The sequence below is a fragment of the Schistocerca cancellata genome, chromosome 5 (genome assembly GCF_023864275.1).
Source record: "Schistocerca cancellata isolate TAMUIC-IGC-003103 chromosome 5, iqSchCanc2.1, whole genome shotgun sequence".
Taxonomy (NCBI): domain Eukaryota; kingdom Metazoa; phylum Arthropoda; class Insecta; order Orthoptera; family Acrididae; genus Schistocerca; species Schistocerca cancellata.
In genome coordinates, this window is record NC_064630.1 from 441,479,297 (window position 1) to 441,499,232 (window position 19,936).

A 19,936-nucleotide genomic window follows, 5' to 3' on the forward strand; every position below is an offset into this window, starting at 1 on the left:
TACACGCAAACACATGAATCTGGCGCCAACATATAGTTCCGTTGCATTAGCTAAAATTCAAATGTTTCTGTCTGAAATCACGTAGAAGGTACAGACTCATCAAATCAGACGAATCCCTTAGCAATACCCTATTTAAATTTGACAACTAGACGGCAGAAATCGGTGTCATTTCCTGCCATGCTAACAGATCGTCTTTAAATGCCTGCCCGCATCTCGTGGTCGTGCGGTAGCGTTCTCGCTTCCCACGCCCGGGTTCCCGGGTTCGATTCCCGGCGGGGTCAGGGATTTTCTCTGCCTCGTGATGGCTGGGTGTTGTGTGCTGTCCTTAGGTTAGTTAGGTTTAAGTAGTTCTAAGTTCTAGGGGACTGATGACCATAGATGTTAAGTCCCATAGTGCTCAGAGCCATTTTTTAAATGCCTGCGTCAGTTCTCTACAATACGACTAATTTTTCTTTATCTGCACAACCGTCAGAGACAGATGCCACGAAGTCTTAGTCATTCACTGCACAGATCAAACCCTGCAACGTTTCAGTGAGGTAAACATTGCAAGGTGGATTTACCTTCCAGCGTTCTTTACACTTCTCGATAACATCTAAAACGTCTCTAGTTCGCAGGTCGACCAAAGGCGCTTTACATAACTTCAGCCGTATAAGTGGCTATTTAGAACCGATTTCTTACGAGACTCTGTCTTCTTATGAATTTTCGCCTTGGAAGATGTACCTTTGGGATCCAGATGCCAGTACTGAATAAAAGACGCGATTACCGAATCAGAGTTGATCTGACAGTGCCACAAATATACCTAATTCATTAAGATGTGCATCTGTCTTATTTGTAAGACGCTGTTATCTCACGCATTGATATAACTCTTCAGCAGTAGCGTTTAAAAAGCATTGTATTTTGATGAAGCAAGGAAACTAGCTGAGTGCAGAGACAGACGACCTGCAAGTTGTGAACTAAATAACAGAACGTTATATGAATATGTTTCACCGTTTTGTCTCCATTGCACACATTTTAAGAACGTATTTGACTTAATTCCAATAAAATGTGTACGAACCTAAACGTACAAGTCTGAATTCATATAGTTCCTGGCCTTTACACCTCAGTTAAATTTGGGATAATGGGTAAGAATAGAACCAGGGACTACTGTGTCAATAGCCTACAGTGCTAACCATCAGACCAAATTACAAAAACAGCAAGCAGTAAAAATAATTACAATTATCTGCCTCTTGTAGATCTATGTATACTGAAAACTAAAGTCCCACGCCGCATTTATCTGTCTGTATGTGAAGGAATGACTTTAATATTTTTGATACGGTTTTCGGTAATAGATTCACGAGGAACATTTTTGTTTATAATTTTAAATATTTGTTGCAAAAGGGTGGATTATGATGAATTAAAGTCCACCGCTGCGATTTTCCGTCCGTATTTGAAGGCTAATCTGAAAAACTACTACATCTACATGACTACTCCGTAATTCACATTTAAGTGCTTGGCAGAGGGTTCATCGAACCACAATCATACTATCTCTCTACCGTTCCACTCCCGAACAGCGCGCGGGAAAAATGAACACCTAAACCTTTCTGTTCGAGCTCTGATTTCTCTTATTTTATTTTGATGACCATTCCTACCTATGTAGGTTGGGCTCAACAAAATATTTTCGCATTCGGAAGAGAAATTGGTGACTGAAATTTCGTAAATAGATCTCGCCGCGACGAAAAACGACTTTGCTTTAATGACTTCCATCTCAACTCGCGTGTCATATCTGCCACACTCTCTCCCCTATTACGTGATAATACAAAACGAGCTGCCCTTTTTTCCACCCTTTCGATGTCCTCCGTCAATCCCACCTGGTAAGGATCCCACACCGCGTAGCAATATTCTAACAGAGGACGAACGAGTGTAGTGTAAGCTGTCTCTTTAGTGGACTTGTTGCATCTTCTAAGTGGCCTGCCAATGAAACGCAACCTTTGGCTCGCCTTCCCCACAATATTATGTATGTGGTCTTTCCAACTGAAGTTGTTCGTAACTTCAATACCCAGGTACTTAGTTGAATTGACACCCTTGAGAATTGTACTATTTATCGAGTAATCGAATTCCAACGGATTTCTTTTGAAACTCATGTGGATCACATCACACTTTTCGTTATTTAGCGTCAACTGCCACCTGCCACACCATACAGCAATCTTTTCTAAATCGCTTTGCAACTGATACTGGTCTTCGGATGACCTTACTAGACACAGCATCATCTGCGAACAACCTAAGAGAACTGCTCAGATTGTTACCCAGGTCATTTATATAGATCAGGAACAGCAGAGGTCCCAGGACGCTTCCCTGGGGAACACCTGATATCACTTCAGTTTTACTCGATGATTTGCCGTCTATTACTACGAACTGCGACCTTCCTGACAGGAAATCACGAAGCCAGTCGCACAACTGAGACGATGCCCCATAGGCCCGCAGCTTGATTAGAAGTCGCTTGTGAAGAACGGTGTCAAAAGCTTTCCGGAAATCCAGAAAAACGGAATCAACCTGAGATACCCTGTCGATAGCGGCCATTACTTCGTGCGAATAAAGAGCTAGCTGCGTTGCACTATACGTATGACTGATCGTTTTCACTAACAGACTGGGTCATGAGGAAAATTTGAATATACGAGGGCAGTTCAATAAGTAATGCAACATATTTTTTTTCTCGGCCAATTTTGGTTGAAAAAACCGGAAATTTCTTGTGGAATATTTTCAAACATTCCCGCTTCGTCTCGTATAGTTTCATTGACTTCCGACAGCTGACAGCGCTGTACGGAGCTGTTAAAATGGCGTCTGTAACGGATGTGCGTTGCAAACAACGGGCAGTGATCGAGTTTCTTTTGGCGGAAAACCAGGGCATCTCAGATATTCATAGGCGCTTGCAGAATGTCTACGGTGATCTGGCAGTGGACAAAAGCACGGTGAGTCGTTGGGCAAAGCGTGTGTCATCATCGCCGCAAGGTCAAGCAAGACTGTCTGATCTCCCGCGTGCGGGCCGGCCGTGCACAGCTGTGACTCCTGCAATGGCGGAGCGTGCGAACACACTCGTTCGAGATGATCGACGGATCACCATCTCAGTGCTCAACTTGACATCTCTGTTGGTAGTGCTGTCACAATTTTTCACCAGTTGGGATATTCAAAGGTTTGTTCCCGCTGGGTCCCTTGTTGTCTAACCGAACACCATAAAGAGCAAAGGAGAACCATCTGTGCGGAATTGCTTGCTCGTCATGTGGCTGAGGTGACAATTTCTTGTCAAAGATTGTTACAGGCGATGAAACATGGGTTCATCACTTCGAACCTGAAACAAAACGGCAATCAATGGAGTGGCGCCACACCCACTCCCCTACCAAGAAAAAGTTTAAAGCCATACCCTCAGCCGGTAAAGTCATGGTTACAGTCTTCTGGGACGCTGAAGGGGTTATTCTGTTCGATGTCCTTCCCCTTGGTCAAACGATCAACTCTGAAGTGTATTGTGCTACTCTTCAGAAATTGAAGAAACGACTTCAGTGTGTTCGTAGGCACAAAAATCTGAACGAACTTCTCCTTCTTCATGACAACGCAAGACCTCACACAAGTCTTCGCACCCGAGAGGAGCTCACAAAACTTCAGTGGACTGTTCTTCCTCATGCACCCTACAGCCCCGATCTCGCACCGTCGGATTTCCATATGTTTGGCCCAATGAAGGACGCAATCCGTGGGAGGCACTACGCTGATGATGAAGAAGTTACTGATGCAGTACGACGTTGGCTCCGACATCGACCAGTGGAATGTTACCGTGCAGGCATACAAGCCCTCATTTCAAGGTGGCGTAAGGCCGTAGCATTGAATGGAGATTACGTTGAAAAACAGTGTTGTGTAGCTAAAAGATTGGGGAATAACCTGGTGCATTTCAATGCTGAATAAAACAACCCCTGCTTCAGAAAAAAAAATGTGTTGCATTACTTATTGAACTGCCATCGTATAACCAATTACTGCTACGCCAGACAAGCCGTCAGACCGTAGGTAGCTAATGCTATGCATGCGAAACTGGGGCGAGTCCCTGGTCAGTGTGTGAAACAGTTGCGGGAAACGTATCATAAAATCATGCTCACTATATTGAATGAGAGGCTGAAGACCTCCTTACTTTCGCAAACATCGGATGAACAAGCAGGGTTTATTCCAGCCAAGGGAACCAGTGGAAAGATCATAAGCATATGGCAGCTGATAGGGAAGGTAAAGGAATATAATGTCAAGACATTCATCTGCTTCGTGGATTACAAGAAAGCTTTCGAACTGCAAACCATCATGCGAAGGTTGACTGAACGAACACAGAATATAGTCTTTAAATTAACATCACAAAAATCAAAGCGATGATTGTAGATTTCCCTAATGACAACGGACCTGACATCCACAAATATTACTGGCTACCTGGTGTTCAGTTATTTTGAGTATTTAGGGTCTGTAGTCACTGATACTGGAGACTGCGCGGCTGTCTTCTGCAGATGCAATTCGATTGCTAGAAATTCTATAGCAAAACTTATTCGCATCTGGGAGGACACCTCCACTACTTCCAAGACAAAGCACATCAACATACCGAAACCCTCTTCCCTAACCCACCCACCGCCCACACAAATAGAACACAAACACACACATACACACACCACAACGCCCACAGGTCCCCTGGGAACGTGCCTGCCCTCCGTAGATGTGTTTATTGAGCAGCTCTTAGAGCAGACTAAGCGAATAGCTGACTGTATCTCATCTGCAACATTCATACAATATTCAGTTCACTCTTAGCTCCACCAGGATGTCGGCAATACGAACTCGACCTCCGGCCTTCAGATAGAGCTCCGCCACCGAGCTTTGCCAGCGTTTTACCGGCGCCAGCTTCGGAGTGTAGGATAGCTCCATCGTGCTTTGCTGATACAGACCCACCTTCTTGGTAATAGACTTGTATACATAAGAAGGAATATTAGTACAAATGTGATATAAAGTCATGTCTGAGGCAGGCAACCATCACTATAAAAATCAGTAGTTGTATATGCAGCCTCACTAGCTCGCAAAGGCAAAAGTCAGCCATCAGGCAAGGAATGACTTTATTACTTATATGAGGCATTTATGAATTTATCCATCACCAGATATTTACAAAAAATCAAATACAAAATATATTTTATAAAACACAGTAGCCGATAGCTATAAAACTCCACTTGATTGAGACCACTTGACACAAACTGTACTGAACCTACCTTGGAGCAATTGTCCCACCTAGATGTGAAACAAAAATTCGCACACAATAGACGCAATTCTGCAGAATGTGGATCAAGAAGATATTTTTGCCACCAGGTGGCATTACAGATTGTATAGTGTCTCCAAGGCGCGTCAACTAATATACATTTATTGATTTATTGTACCATGTGTCTGGTGCCTATTAACAAACTTACCATAATAGAATAAAAGAAATTTTTTCTTTATACAAATGGAGGTGACAAAATAACAGTGCTAAAAGGGTACACAGCATACTTCTTTAATTCGATAATATTACGTGGGTCCACACATAGTCAAAAACTAGAATCACAACAATGTGCGATATGGCAAGTGCCATAAAATCAAAATTGAAGTCATTAGTACAAACATATGTCTCAACGTTAAATACAGGCAGTTAAACAGGGGAAGAGGAACACAATATTTTCGTTGAAAATAGGTCAGAAAGTCTGTCAGACCCAAATCCGGTGCCAGGAAGCACCCAACCTGCTCCACTGTGCGGACATCAGATCGAAGAACCAAATAAAAAAATGGTTCAAATGGCTCTGAGCACTTTAGGACTTAACTTCTGAGGTCATGCGTCCCCTAGAATTTAGAACTACTTAAACCAAACTAACCTAAGGACATCACACACATCCGTGCCCGAGGCAGGATTCGAACCTGCGACCGTAGCGGTCGCGCGGTTCCAGACTGTAGCGCCTAGAAGCGCTCGGCCACTCCGGCCGGCAAATCGAAGAACCATTTTCTGCTAAAGAGTACAACCACTTTCTTTTATAACACATCGGAAATATTTTAGTACAATCAAAAATCAGTTATGCGAGATCATACGTCATGTACATATAAAAATAAGAAATGTTACTTGGTGCCGCGCACCGTCAAACGTCAAAATCGTAGCGTCTTGTGGCGCTTTACAAATGCTTTAAACTCAAGAGTATGAAATACGTAATGCAACCGTGCATCTCAAACCATAAAATATTAAACACAGACTGCAGAAACTAGGGGTTTGTGGGGATGGAGGGTAATGGAGGGGAGGAAGATGTTTGGGGACGGGGGAGATGCATTACATAAAAATTAAACGAAAACAATGTTGTTTATCAGATTCAGACATTGATGCCCCACACAGTACGAAAAGTGCGTAGCCGCGCTCATAGCAAATTCTGGAAAATGTCTATAGACCATTTCCTGTGGGAATGAATCTGTTCATTTAAGATTCCACGTTAGTTAGCAGTAAAACACTTATAAATATCAGTTTCTTCCAAAATGTCTAAGTGTAAAGCTTTTGGCTCTACGTGTAAGATCGTTAAACATTTTTCAGTCGTGTCAAAACGATGCTTCTGATCGCTGAGACGACAACTCACAGCAGCAATGTTTTTACTGCACTGTTCCCTGGATATGGTTAAAAAATCACACCCTGTCTGCCCGATATAAACATTATCACAGGACCCACAGACGATTTTACGTACTCCTGACTTTGTAAATTTATTCTGCGTATTGCCAACAGATGTGCGCAAAATTGTCTTTAGTGTTTTGCGCGTCTGAAAGCAAATTCGTATATTGGTTTATTTAAATGCATTGGCATTTCGTTCACAGAAATGCCCTATATGGGTTTTAGATGCAGATTTGGGTGAATTCTCGGGAGGATAAGGAACAGATTTTTTTCTGCTATTGAAAACCGATTCACAGATGCTCCATATCGCACTTTCAGCGAAACGTTTTATGCAGAACTATTTGTGAGATTATAATAGCTTATTTTCCAACACATGCTGGGCTTAAGTCAAGCTTCGCTAACCTGTCGAACACTCGGAGGAAAAAATGCACACTTATGCTGGCGTGGGTGGCCATAGTCCACACTAAAAGTTACATTGGTGGTGAAAAGATTTCTGAAGATATATAAACAAAAATCTGTAGGGTGCCTAGTAATATTCAAGTCTAAGTAATTAAGACTTCTATTTGATTCTATCTTTATAGAGAAGCGTAATTTTGAATGCTACAGATCGACGAAGCCTGTCAAGCTAGCCATGTCTGCTTCTATTCCTCCACGTGTTATAAAAATTTCGTCTACGTATCTGCGACACAAAATTATATTAACCGACACTGCCCTAATATTTGCATATAATTTTCTCACTAGGTAATTAACGCAAATAGGGGCCAGAAAGCCAGGAAGGCAGCAACCCATTGCTAGGCCGTCCTTATGATGATAAGCCTTTCGTCATGTAGGTGTGCTTTGTCTTCGCAGTGATGGAGGTGTCCTTCCTTTATTAGTGTGAACAAGAGCTGCAAGCTGTAGTCATTAGTTACACATAGAGTAATACGTGAGCTGTAAATAAATTATTGGCAGGCGATCGGATATGCGCAAATAGGATACGGGGATGGTCAAGTGGTGCTGTTGTCGATGTGCAGAGCGCATTTGAGGGTCATCCAGCTGGGATTGTAGTTGCTGTGTGGCGTTTAAGTGAAGAGTGTCTATCTCAGAGCTCTAAAGCGTGTTTTAAAAAGTTGATCAAGCTTCGTGGATTAAAATCTAGGTTGCCGTTGACAAATATTCATCGAAATGTTATGTAGGATTACGTGAAGCCTGTGGCGAGAATGCATTACTGTATACTACGGGTCCAAAAAAATGGCTCTGATCACTATGGGACTTATCTTCTGAGGTCATCAGTCCCCTAGAACTTAGAACTACTTAAATGTAACTAACCTAAGGACATGACACACATCCATGCCCGAGGCAGGATTCGAACCTGCGATCGTAGCGGTTGCGCGGTTCCAGACTGAAGCGCCTAGAACCGCTCGGCCACCATCGGCCGGCTGCTATGGGTCCAGGCGGTTCGTGCGGATTTGCAGCGCACAAGTCCGCTCCTCAAGATCAGATTGCCGATTTCTGGAGCGACATTTGCGTCCGGCTATATCAATTTATCTATCTTTATTGCGAGGCGATAGCCCTATGGTGTTGCATGACAAAGCATGTTGCTCAGTCTTATTGCAACGGTGGCACTAGGAGGTCTTGGAACACCCTCCATGGTCATCAGACGAATCTTTGTGACTTCGACCTCTTTCCGAAGTTGAAGGAGCCCCTTCGAGGCCGCCGATTTCCTGACGCGGCGTCTGCTCTCCGCGCAGGACTGCACTCCGTCGCTGTCGGCAACAAAGAACGCTTTGCCAACGGTCCCAACAGCTCTCTGGCATATGACATGACATGAAGTTCAATGTAGTCACTTTTTTTTAGGTCACTACATTGAAGGAATGTAATGCAACTGTACGTGTTGGTTCAGAAAATATTGCGTTCTATCATTGTTGCCATTACTTTATTTACATATCTCTTACCATCTTCTTGTTTCAGTAATGGGTTTGCTGGGTATGGAAAGGTGAGCAGCGTTCGCCATGAAAAATAAAGCAGCATATGTGATCAAGGTCAGAGCAGTCAGCGGTACGGGAACAGTTACTACCGCCCAGATCAAACTTCGACTTTTCGTCACACTCTTCTCCGCTGGCATCACCCCTATCATCTTTAATGCTCACCGCTGCTTGCATACTTATTCGTTTAGTGAAATCAACATGACTTTACCGTTTGTCAGTTATGTATTTCATGAATCAGACTCGTGATCAGTTTTTCATATTCTTCATGTACGGGTCCACAGCCTCAATGTGTCGTCTAAATGACGGAATCATTTCAACCACTGTTGGCTGTCAGTTTTTTTCCTGTAAGGGACCATGCGTGTAAGTTTATATTACTGCCCAGTTTCGGCTTCAGGTCATTATTAACTGACTGATGTTGCTGATGTGTGTGCCACAAACAATTTAAATGTGACACACGCATCACCAGTATCATACATTTGATAACGGCCTAAGGCCGAAACTGAGTAATGTAATTTATATGTACGGTGTATTAGAGGAATAAAACTGACAACCGACGGTGGTTAAAATGGTTATCTCATTTAGATATTCGTGATCATATAAATGTTACGATGCGGAATGTGTCAACTGGACAAACACAGTACACACATTTCTTTAAAAAACGAAAAAAATTTTCATATGGATTTATGCTTTCAGGTCAGAGGTTTTTTATGTACAAAAAATTGTAAATGACTAACCATTACTATTCAAGAAGTCGTCTGTGGCATCGGAGTTATTAAGGAGCCCAATATACATTGAAATCATTTCAGCTATCTGTCAGACATTTTATTTTCATGATTATATTGTCACAGAGTTTTATAGCTGCATATTTCACCATTTTCTGCGAGAAGCTGAGATGCCTTAAAGGATCATACAGCTCATTTTTCTTTCTATTATTGTGCTATGACTATCTCTGTTACTCTGAAACTCAAATGGATTGTTGATAACAAATTTCATAGTTGAGTAAATGTTCTGAGAAATGGTAGTTGATATTTCCAGCTGTTTAAAGAGATGGCTGGAAGATATACATAAGCGTACTCAACACATATTTCTAATTACTTTCTTACTTAAAGTAAAAGGTGAGACATTTTGACTGCTGTAATTCAAAACATGGAACAACATACTACCGAAATATCCTATTGCTTACGGTTCCATTTTCGTTGTTTTATTGACGTTAAATATAAAGCCTTAATAAACGACAAACGTCATATATATTCTTTACACTTATGTTGCATTGGCTCATTTGGTGTAACGAAGTGGTTCAATCTAGTTGCCGAAAACAAGAAACGAGCGTCTCCCTGACATGGAAAGATATGTCTTACGTATCTGTTGCTCAGAATATTGTACTGATTTTACTATACATCCTCACCTCCTTTCAGTTTTACTGCCCCTCAGTTGCGCCTCAATCATATCCCTTCTTCCTGTTCGTATTCTTCTCCCATGTAACTCCGGTTTTCCGCTATTCTTGTAGCCTTCTACTTTTCTTTCGGCTCTTACAAAACTCCGTCTCCCACGGAAACGGCGCCATGCCCTACTCGCTTCTCTGGGTACCATTACTTTGTGAACTCGCATCGTTATGCTAGCAACACTCGCTTCTTTCTACGGTCTCTCTTAGTATTAGCGGCAAGTAATATCTGATCCAGTTACCCTTCGGAAAGCTCCAGTAGTCGGACGAAACACCCAGTTTCAGCCGTGGAAGTTTCGTAACCAGTGCCACAACTGAGCTCTCTGTTGTTTCATTCATAAACCCAGGTCACGAGTTCATCAGGGAAGTGTTGACGCGTGCGTTTCACCTATGTTAATTGCCGCGTCTCAGCTGACATACAGATCGATACAATCTCAACTGACAGCCACGGTAGCGAGCTGTAAATATAGAGGGGAAGACATAACGCGGGAACGTTGCGTGCCGGCAGCTGGGTGGTGCCGTCCGTCCAGTTTAGGGTGGTAACGGGAGTGACATTTACAAGCGGGGATTCTGCCGTGTGGTCACGGAAGACGTGAGGACGCGCGGCTCCAGCCTTCGTTATTAATTTTGTAAATGGCCGCGGAAGCGTCACGCGACTCCTCGCTGCTCTCAAATTAGAGGGAACGCCGGGAGTGAGACGTTCTTGTGGCAACAGATTCTCACCGGAACCATTTAATGTCACTGATTCATCATGCATTTGAACGAAAACACCTGTTTACACCTATGGCAGTTCTCCGTGGATGTAAACAACAAAGAAAGACTCTTTTTTCCTTCTCTTCTCTCCATTTCTCTAGAAATACGGAATCAACTTGAGATCCACTGTCGATTGGAGAGCAATAGTGATGTTCAGACGTTTATCTTTGTAAACTTTTTTGTTTCGCCGAAAAATTAATTTGTCCCTACAACAGACTATGAAAAACATCTTCAGTTCTTATCGTTTTGTCATCCTCAGCTCCGTGTAATATTGTGTTGCTGTTTTTCACTTTGGTTTGGTATAATAACAATAGAATGAAGTGAATTTTTCGCGCCATACGCGATTTGCCTTTATTATTCTAACTGCATGTCCAGTGCCAAATTTCATAGACAGTGCTATGCCTGTGTTCTCGTTCCGGTTTTAGAGCTGTTCTTCTCCTACTTATTGCTATATGAAATTTTATTTGCAGTAAACAGCAGAAGAAATTCCCTAAAACTAAAACAAGGACATGATTTCGCTCCATAACTTTTACTCATTGCTCTCCACTCCACTTACAAATTAACAATGCCTTGATGTCTCATGACGTGTTCTGTCATCCGACCCTTTGTAGTCAGTTTCTGCAAAAATTACTTTTACGCCAATTCGAGTCATTATCTCCTTGTTAGTTATCCAATCTACCCATATAATCTTCTGTATACTCGTATCACAGCATATTCCAAAAGATTCGATTGGTTTTAGTCTGCACTGTTTATCGTTCACGCTTCGGTTCCATGCTTGGCTACACTCCAGATGAATACCTTCAAAACAAATACATACATACGTATCCAATGATCGCAGGCCCTGCAGATCACGTACTGCTTCCACAAGCTGCCTCCATTCCTTTCTGCTTTGTGCTCTGTCCCTCCAGGTGCCTTCAATCCCCAGGGCTGACAGGTCCTTCGCCAGGTCATCCACAACAGCGCTGTCTTGTTCGTCCTTCTTCACCTGTCTTTCTTCTGGCTTACGGTCTACATGGCCCGACCACTGCATTCTTTTGCTCCTCAGTTTATGCAAGATTGTTGGTTGTTGCATCAATAAATTGATTTCCCCTTTCTTCCTCCTCCTCCAATCTTCTTTACCTAATATCGGTCCCCACACCGTCCTTAGTACTCTACTTTCAAATATTAATAGCTTTTTGGTTTCTCGTTTTGTCATGTCCCAGGTTTCTGAACCGCACATGACTGTTGGGCGCGTCACAGTGTTACATATTCTCGTCTTAGTATTCACTGATACTGATTTCGGGCTGAGCGTCTCCCCGAGGAAATACATGCATTTCATATCCACTGGATTCTTTCCATGATGCCCATTCCTATTCTGTTGTCACTGGAAAACCGCGATACCAAGTATTTAAATTGGTGAACTTTCTTGAAGCTCATGTCATCTGCTACAAGAAATTTTTCCTGCTCTTGTCTTCTTCCCAACTGGATGAACTTCGCTTTGTCTTGATAAACCTTTAGCCCAAAATTCTGTGCGTAATATTCCACTTTATGGTACATTTCAGTTCACAGTCTGATAGACTTAATAGTACTATATCGACTGCATATGAGAGAGAACTGAAATTACCATCCATCAGTACTCCAGCTCACTCCTGTTGCCCACATTCTGTTATTACTTTCTGAAAGATGACACTGAACAGAATGCTTGAGATGGCCGGTGAGTATTCTCACTTCTTCGACCATAGTCGCTTATTTTGCTGCTCATACAGCAAAACTCACCTACTGTTTTTAGGGTCTATTTTCCTAACCTGGTCCCCTCAGCATTTAATTAAGTTACATTCCATTGCGCTTATTTCAAATTTGTTCGAACCACTATTCATTCCTTTCAGCTGCTCTTCCATGTCCTTTGCTGTCTCTGACAGTATGACAATGTCATGAGACCTCAAAATTTCATTTCTTCTCTCTGAAGTTACTTTCATTCGAAATTTCTCCTTTGTTTCCTTCACGATTTGCTATTCATGAAAAAGGCTAAAAAGCGGATTTGGATCGCTGGGTGTGAAGGGAACTCCTCTTACCGTGGATAATGTTCACCGCCAAACCAGCAACAGCCATGGCCACCACACAAATACTAATAGATCTCAGAATGTACTTGGCCTCCAATGAAACCCAGTTCATGCAGCCGCTTTCGCGATACAAAGTAAGACTGTTTAAAGCCTAGTGTGCGTTGCGGCAGTACTGGAGCAGAGGACGTCCTCCTATGCAGTTCCCGCCGTCTTCCTTCCGGTAACGCAGCTTCCGTCACCGCTGACTCATCATACAGGACTGAGAGCGCCGTCACCACCGGCCTAACACATGGTACGGCGCGTTTCCGGTGCCCGTGTCGCAGTTAACACAATACAACTGAAACTCGTTACGCATAACGTGTTATCGAGCGTCAGAGTAACTTCATTTCCCGGACATAAAACCGACATTTAACGGAATTAAAAACTGCGTTATTTAGACACAACAGTGTTCGTACATGTGGAGTTGCACGTTGGAACCATTTAGGGTGGACATTTTATTTATTTCACTCGTTATATTCGACACTGTACTTCATCTGTTCAGAACATATTTGTGTTAGATTATAGAGCTCATATTAAAATTATACATAGGGGCAATTTTTCGCGTGCATCTAAATTTTAGAACTGTAACTCATATTATACTATGCGGCAACGGTTAGGCAAACGTCCTATATTTACAGACCAATAAATTAAATAGCAAGACATAAAAAGTAACAGGCATCCTTTGTGTCTACGTACTTTTACGAATCTACTGCTTTCAACCTATTCTTTACTCTACTTGACTATTTGCAAAGTCAGTAATGGTATTGATCTGCCACGTTTTCATAAATGACATTCATACAAACGTCTTTACGTGATGGAACAGGTTTCGAGCTTGCATTTTAAACTCTGCCTATTCGTTCCCACCCTTGTCTCTGTGTGATGTGGCGCAATGATTATTTAATTGCATTTCATTCTTGAACGAGTAGCTTACTTTGATTTAGCAAAGAACACAAACACGGCTTATACAGTCTCAGTTACTTCTATATGTTGTGATACTAATAAATACTGTATTTAGGAGATATACATTTATAAACTTATGAAAATGGCTTTCATCCTTCTCATTGTTCTACTTAATTATTTGCTGCGTTAGTAGTCGTGTGACTCCTCTCGATTTTCAGTAATTTATTGGCCGCCTTATCGTCTAAGTAATATTCAAAAAAATTTCTTCTCGTGTTGGGACGAATATTACAATTTTATGTTTCGATCTTCCATTCTAAACTCTACCTATTGGTTCCCATTGTTTTTACTGTGCGATGTTGGACAAGTGTTATTTCACTGCAAACCAGCCTGGATAGAGATGGTCATCCTGTTTTAGCGAAAAACACGAGCACGTTTTACATCGTCTCAGTCACATATATTTCTTAGCATAAGACTAATAAATACAGTATTTACCAAATATATTTTTGCGAAGTTTTGAGCGGGATTCGTAGCTTAAAAACAAGAAAAAAGGTCATACAAGCTTGTGTCTGAAAATCATTCGTTTTTGAATCATTAATGATGGAACATTTTATAAAGTTCTCAGATCATAAACCCACAAAAATTTCAAAAGATTGTGCTCTCGATACCATACAATCTTGCCCTTGTCGAATATCTGGCTGCTTCTCTCTTTGAAACACTCCGCTAGTGGTGACTAATGTCGCACAGGCTTCCATCACACGTTGATGAAGGGTATCTGCATGAGGAATATCAGCTGCATAAACACTTTTCAAGTCTCCAAACAGACAATAATTCTAAGAACTGAGGCTGAAGGGATGTGTACACCGTGAATCTGGTTCTCATCTGTCCAATTATTATCCAGTGCATCTGGATTCGTGTGTCAGTAATGTGTAGAAGTTGCGGCATTTATAAACCACACGCTTCCTTTTAACTGCAACGAACACATCCGGGTGGAAGAATGATCTCAACAAAGGCCTTTTGGGAACGTAGCAGACAGTCACCATGTCAACAAACCTGTTAACCTCCTGCATTCTAAAGACACAATTATCTGTGAAGAAAGTTTTCAGTGCTACAGTGTGGGATAGAAATAACCGGCATAAAATGCACAATTGAAATATCTGTTATAATTTGCCAGGACATATGCTAAACATTTCTAATTACGTTGTTTCGGTAGTTCTACTGCATTCAGGGATTTCAACAAAGTCAAAGAATCACAAGTTTCTGGAGAAAGTAGCTGCGCAAAATCAACTTGGATGTAATTAGCAAACAAAGACATTTAGAGGGAATGAGGACTCATATTTGAACACTAATAATGGTGACTTCGAAGTAGAGTTTGGAAAGAAGTAATGTTTTGTAACAACAATCGGGACCCAATAGTACAATCATTTTGCAAGAATATGTACTTTACACCAAAACCAAGATATATTTATAGTTCAAATATTGGTCAATTAACTTTTCATTCCATCTATTGGTTACTTCGTTTCCATCTATCTGATGTTACCTTCAGATACGGCTGTAATCAGTAATTACCTCCCTATAGTACATGTTCCAAACTTTTTTTTAACTGTTAGTTTTTGTTTGGTTTGATTCTGCTCTCATTCTTTTCGTATCTTGTGCTCTTGTTTTCAAGAGCTAGCTGCTGCGTAGAAAGATCTTGTCTCCTATAAATGCGATGCTCTGTTGTCCTGATGGATGATAGTTTGGAACACGAATTTCTGTCTACAGTTCATTTTTCTCCTTTATTTCGAAAAGCATTGGTGAGCTTAGAGAGTTCCATGAGAAAAGTGAACTGTGGGGCTCTCCATTGTATGTCGTGGCAATTAGTCGTGATCACTCAATATCCAGCAACATTGCACAACATTCCGCCTACAGTCCGTCAATGTAGAAAGTCACGTTTGCTGCCGAAGGGGTGGCTAGTGGCAGGCGCTGGCGCCTATAACTCCAACGCTCTGTAGTATCGTTGGACGAAGTCCCCTATCCTCGATTTTTTGCTCAAGACACCCTGTGAAACACCTCAGGGCTTGTCGCAAAATTTATGGGACACGTTGCACAACTGGTTTATGCTTAGGACACACAGAAATTTATGCTATAGAAAGGCTGGAAGGGGGCCCGTCTGCAACGAAAAAGCTTAGGTGGGAAAATAAAAGATGGAGTGGCGCGATTTAGTGTGAGTAGTCTTTGTACCATATATAATCAGTGGTTAGCACTCGACAAGTGAACGTCCTGAATGATAAATGAGGCACAGGTTTCAGTAAAAGAGGAGTAATTACTAGCCAGTGAATAGTGGCATTTATTGGGTTGCTCTAAACTTTACATTTATGACACTAAGAAGATATTTTGCAGACCATATTGCAACAAGAGCCATGATTGCATCACATGGCCTTGTTGTATCCCTATAGTTTCACGCTACACCTTGATTGGTCCCTGTTCCTGTTGCAAGGATGTTATTAGTTTTCCTTTTATAAAGAAGTGAAAGTGCTTAAATGATGAACTGCAATGATTGAGAGAATTGTTATATTTTGTGGGGTAATGTGATTTGATTGTGCAAATAGTCTTTTGAGGTAGTGCTCCACGTGGGCATTAAAGTTGTTAAGTTTAATCCATATTAAAAGCATACTTAATTGCTATTTTATTCAGATGTTAGACTTATTATTAAAACTCATTTCTCAGAATGTAGTTCCTAGAGATCTGTAATTACCGAAACAAAGTCTAGGTCATAATAGTTTGAAGGCTTAGGACAGTCATATCGTTATAAAACGTTTGTAAATAGTGATTTTGTGTGTCTATTCCTTTTATGTAAGTTGTTACTATCGTTTATAATTGAAAGAGTTAATCGAGAAATGTGTTGTGAGACAGAACAGTTTTAGGGTCCCCACCATGTTATAGTCAGATAGCCAGTAATCCAAAGCGGAAGTCCATGTAAAACTTAATTATTATTGAACTATTTGTGCTATTAAAATCATTGCAGATCCAGGGTCCCCTCATACAACTCATCCTCTGTGCAGTTTACACATGGATTATGGAATCCTAAGTGGTCATGTTAGTTAAAATAACAGCTTGGTAACGATATAAAAATTTACTGTCATTAGATACTGTAGTTTTAGGGCCACCTCATGTCCAGATTATCAGCACTTTTCCCCTATTAAGCGCTGTACTGTAATTAAGCATTATTTTTGCAAACAGTACACATTAACGTAAAATATATTGTTGCCACTAAACTTAAACAAATAACTCTTAGGATCATGACTAGTTATTTTGCGAATACATGCTAGAGTTTTCCGCTGTTGTCGTGTCCATTTACCTAACAGGAATCTAATGAAAATGAATCAGTTAGATTACCGTCTTTAATATACATTTACCTGAAGACACTTCTGATTAGTTTAGGTTGGCCACCGTATTTTATTTGCAAGACCATAATTTTTGCTTCTTAAATAACATACCATTGGTTCGATTCCCGTTCGAATAACTTTGCTTCTTTCGATACTTAGTCCTTCAGAAAACGAAATTTGCTCCGATTATTTTCCATTAGTACACACGATCACGGTCAACTCAAAAATCCTGGTAAAGGAGTAGCGCTGTACTGTGGATCTATTGCAGTAATCCTCTAGGGTGTTACAAACTTTCTTTCGTCTGACTAATAATTTTTTTCCTTAAAATTTAACATGCGGCCACTTTATCTCTGTCAAACATCTTCCCGCAGAAACGATTTTCTACTTTTTCGATTCTTAATCAACCACGCAACTTTCTGTCCCCCTCTGCTCATTACTCGTGTTCTCTCACGTCCAGCTTGTTTTCTCTGTCCAGCCCCTCCTCTCACGTTCTTGCTGTCAGCGGCCTCAGTATGATTCTGCCTGCCTGAAATTTTCCTGTGTTATAGTACCTTTCACTGACGAATTTTATTTTACTCTACGGTTACTACCGCTTCCATACCGCATGTTATGGTTATTTCTAAGGGTTGGATTTCATATTAAATATAAGACTTCTTATAACATCTGTATTGTAATTAATGTAAAGTAAAATGTTTGAGGACCTGGTTAAATGCAAGAGAGGTAATGGTGGTCCCCATCTTCCCAGGTAATTGTATCAATAAATCTATACGTATTATAAAAATCTATGTATTTATGTAAGTGTGCATGTATTTACATATGTGTGTTTGTATGTATGTATATATGTACGTATGTATGTATGTATGTTCCACCTCTACTTATAAGACGCTGGAACGATTTCAACCAAAATTTACACAGATAATTATATTACGAAATGGCCTCGTATTTTGCGAATCCGGATTGACGTACGCAAGTGCCGCAGCTCTCGGTCGTTAAGTGAAGGCCATCAGCAACAGCGTTTTCCGTGGTGAGAGGTAATGCCTGAAATTTGGTATTCTTGGCAGACTATTGACATTATGGATCTCAGAATATTGAATTCTCTAACTATTTTCGAAATGGAATATTCCATACGTCTAGCTCCAACTACCATTCCGCGTTCAAAGTCTGTTAATTCCCATCGTGCAGCCATAATCACGTCGGAAAAGTTTTCACATGAATCACCTGAGTACAAATGGCAACTCCGCCGATGCAGTGTCCTTTTTATACCTAGTGTAAGTGAAACTATTGCCATCTGCATGTGTGCATATCGCTATCCAATGACTTTTGTCACCTCTCAGCGTATACAGACACTTTGTGAACACAATCATTGTAACTACCTACACATAATTACGTTTACCATTTGGAAAGAACGGTTGTGGGGGTAAGAACACGTACGTCCAATAGAGGTGGGGATTGGGTGAAAAAATAGCTTTACCTTACTCCGAAGTACATGGAGAACCGCCTGTCCAATTGGATTTCCATCAGGAATGGTATGTTGCGCATGTAGCATTAGAATGTGCCGCAGGTAGTATATGAACGGGTGACAATGGCTATGCAGAGTCAGGTGAGAGGAGGAGATGGATGTTGAGAAGAAGGATGAAGAGATGAACAGAGAGAGGGTGCAGAGGAGATTGCAGAGTTGGCAGGAGGAGCTGGACAGGAAGGGGGAAGGAGGAAATGGAGGGAAGGGGGAGAGGGATAGAGAGAGGGGAAGGTGGAGATGGACAGAGAGATGAGGGAGGAGGGGATAGGCTAATAAAGATTAGAATAAATAAAAACCTAGACAACGTCAGCTTTATCAGCTGGTCTGGCAATAAGAAGTCATTGTACCTATGTATGTATGTATGGATGGATGTATGGCTGGATGTGTATATGGATGTACACTGAACGTCTCTTCCTAAACCAAATGATCGATTCCAACCCAACTCGGTATACCTATCACTTACTACCTGCGAAGAAGCAATGTGGGCGTAAGAACCACCTACATCCTCTAGGGGTGGAGGTGAAAATATCGTGACACAGGAGCATAACACAGAAACGTCTGCAGAAGTTTCAACCGAGTTTTGTAAATAAATGACTCATTATTTGTAATTTTTTACAATGCATAAAATATGGTGGAGGTAATGTACCCCTACCACCGCTAGGGGCAAGTGGGGTGAGGAGTTGTAACGTTTCAGCATATACGATAAATCGATATTAGTATCGAATCCACAGCTTTCGGGGTATCTGGGCTCATTGATAACAATCTCAATGACTTATCATCCCTAAGGGGGGGGGGGGGGTTGTTATGCGGAGGTACAAAGACAGTGACATATCAGCATATCTCCGTACCGTCTGAACAAATTTGTGCCAAACATTGAAGAAAAAGGTTCGTGTCCCAGTAAGACATTTCTAGCATTCCTGTGGCTGAGTGTGAGGATGCAAAGGGGTGACACAGAAACATAATTTACCAAGGCCTTGAGCAATTTCAACAACATTTGGTACACACACGATTTATCCTTTGTATGAAAATGCTGAGGCAGTAAGATATTCCTGCTGCCGCTCGGAGTGTGTGTAGGTACATGAGGAAATACCCCAGGATATCTTAGAGTTAATATTTATTAAAAAAACAAAAAAATGAAACACCGATCGAACATAAAAGTTAGCAAAGATTTTAATTATGAATGCGCGGTAAGGCGCAGACAAACGAAAAACATTTTTTCATTCAGTTATTTGTACATGATTTTTTTTTCACACACATTCTC

At 41.3% G+C, this 19,936-nt stretch overlaps 1 protein-coding gene across 1 annotated transcript in view; it reads left to right on the plus strand.

The window, feature by feature from the left end:
- The window catches only part of LOC126188976 (glucose transporter type 1), a 1,320,264-nt gene that overhangs the window by 400,938 nt on the left and 899,390 nt on the right, over nucleotides 1–19,936 (plus strand). The window lies entirely within an intron of this gene.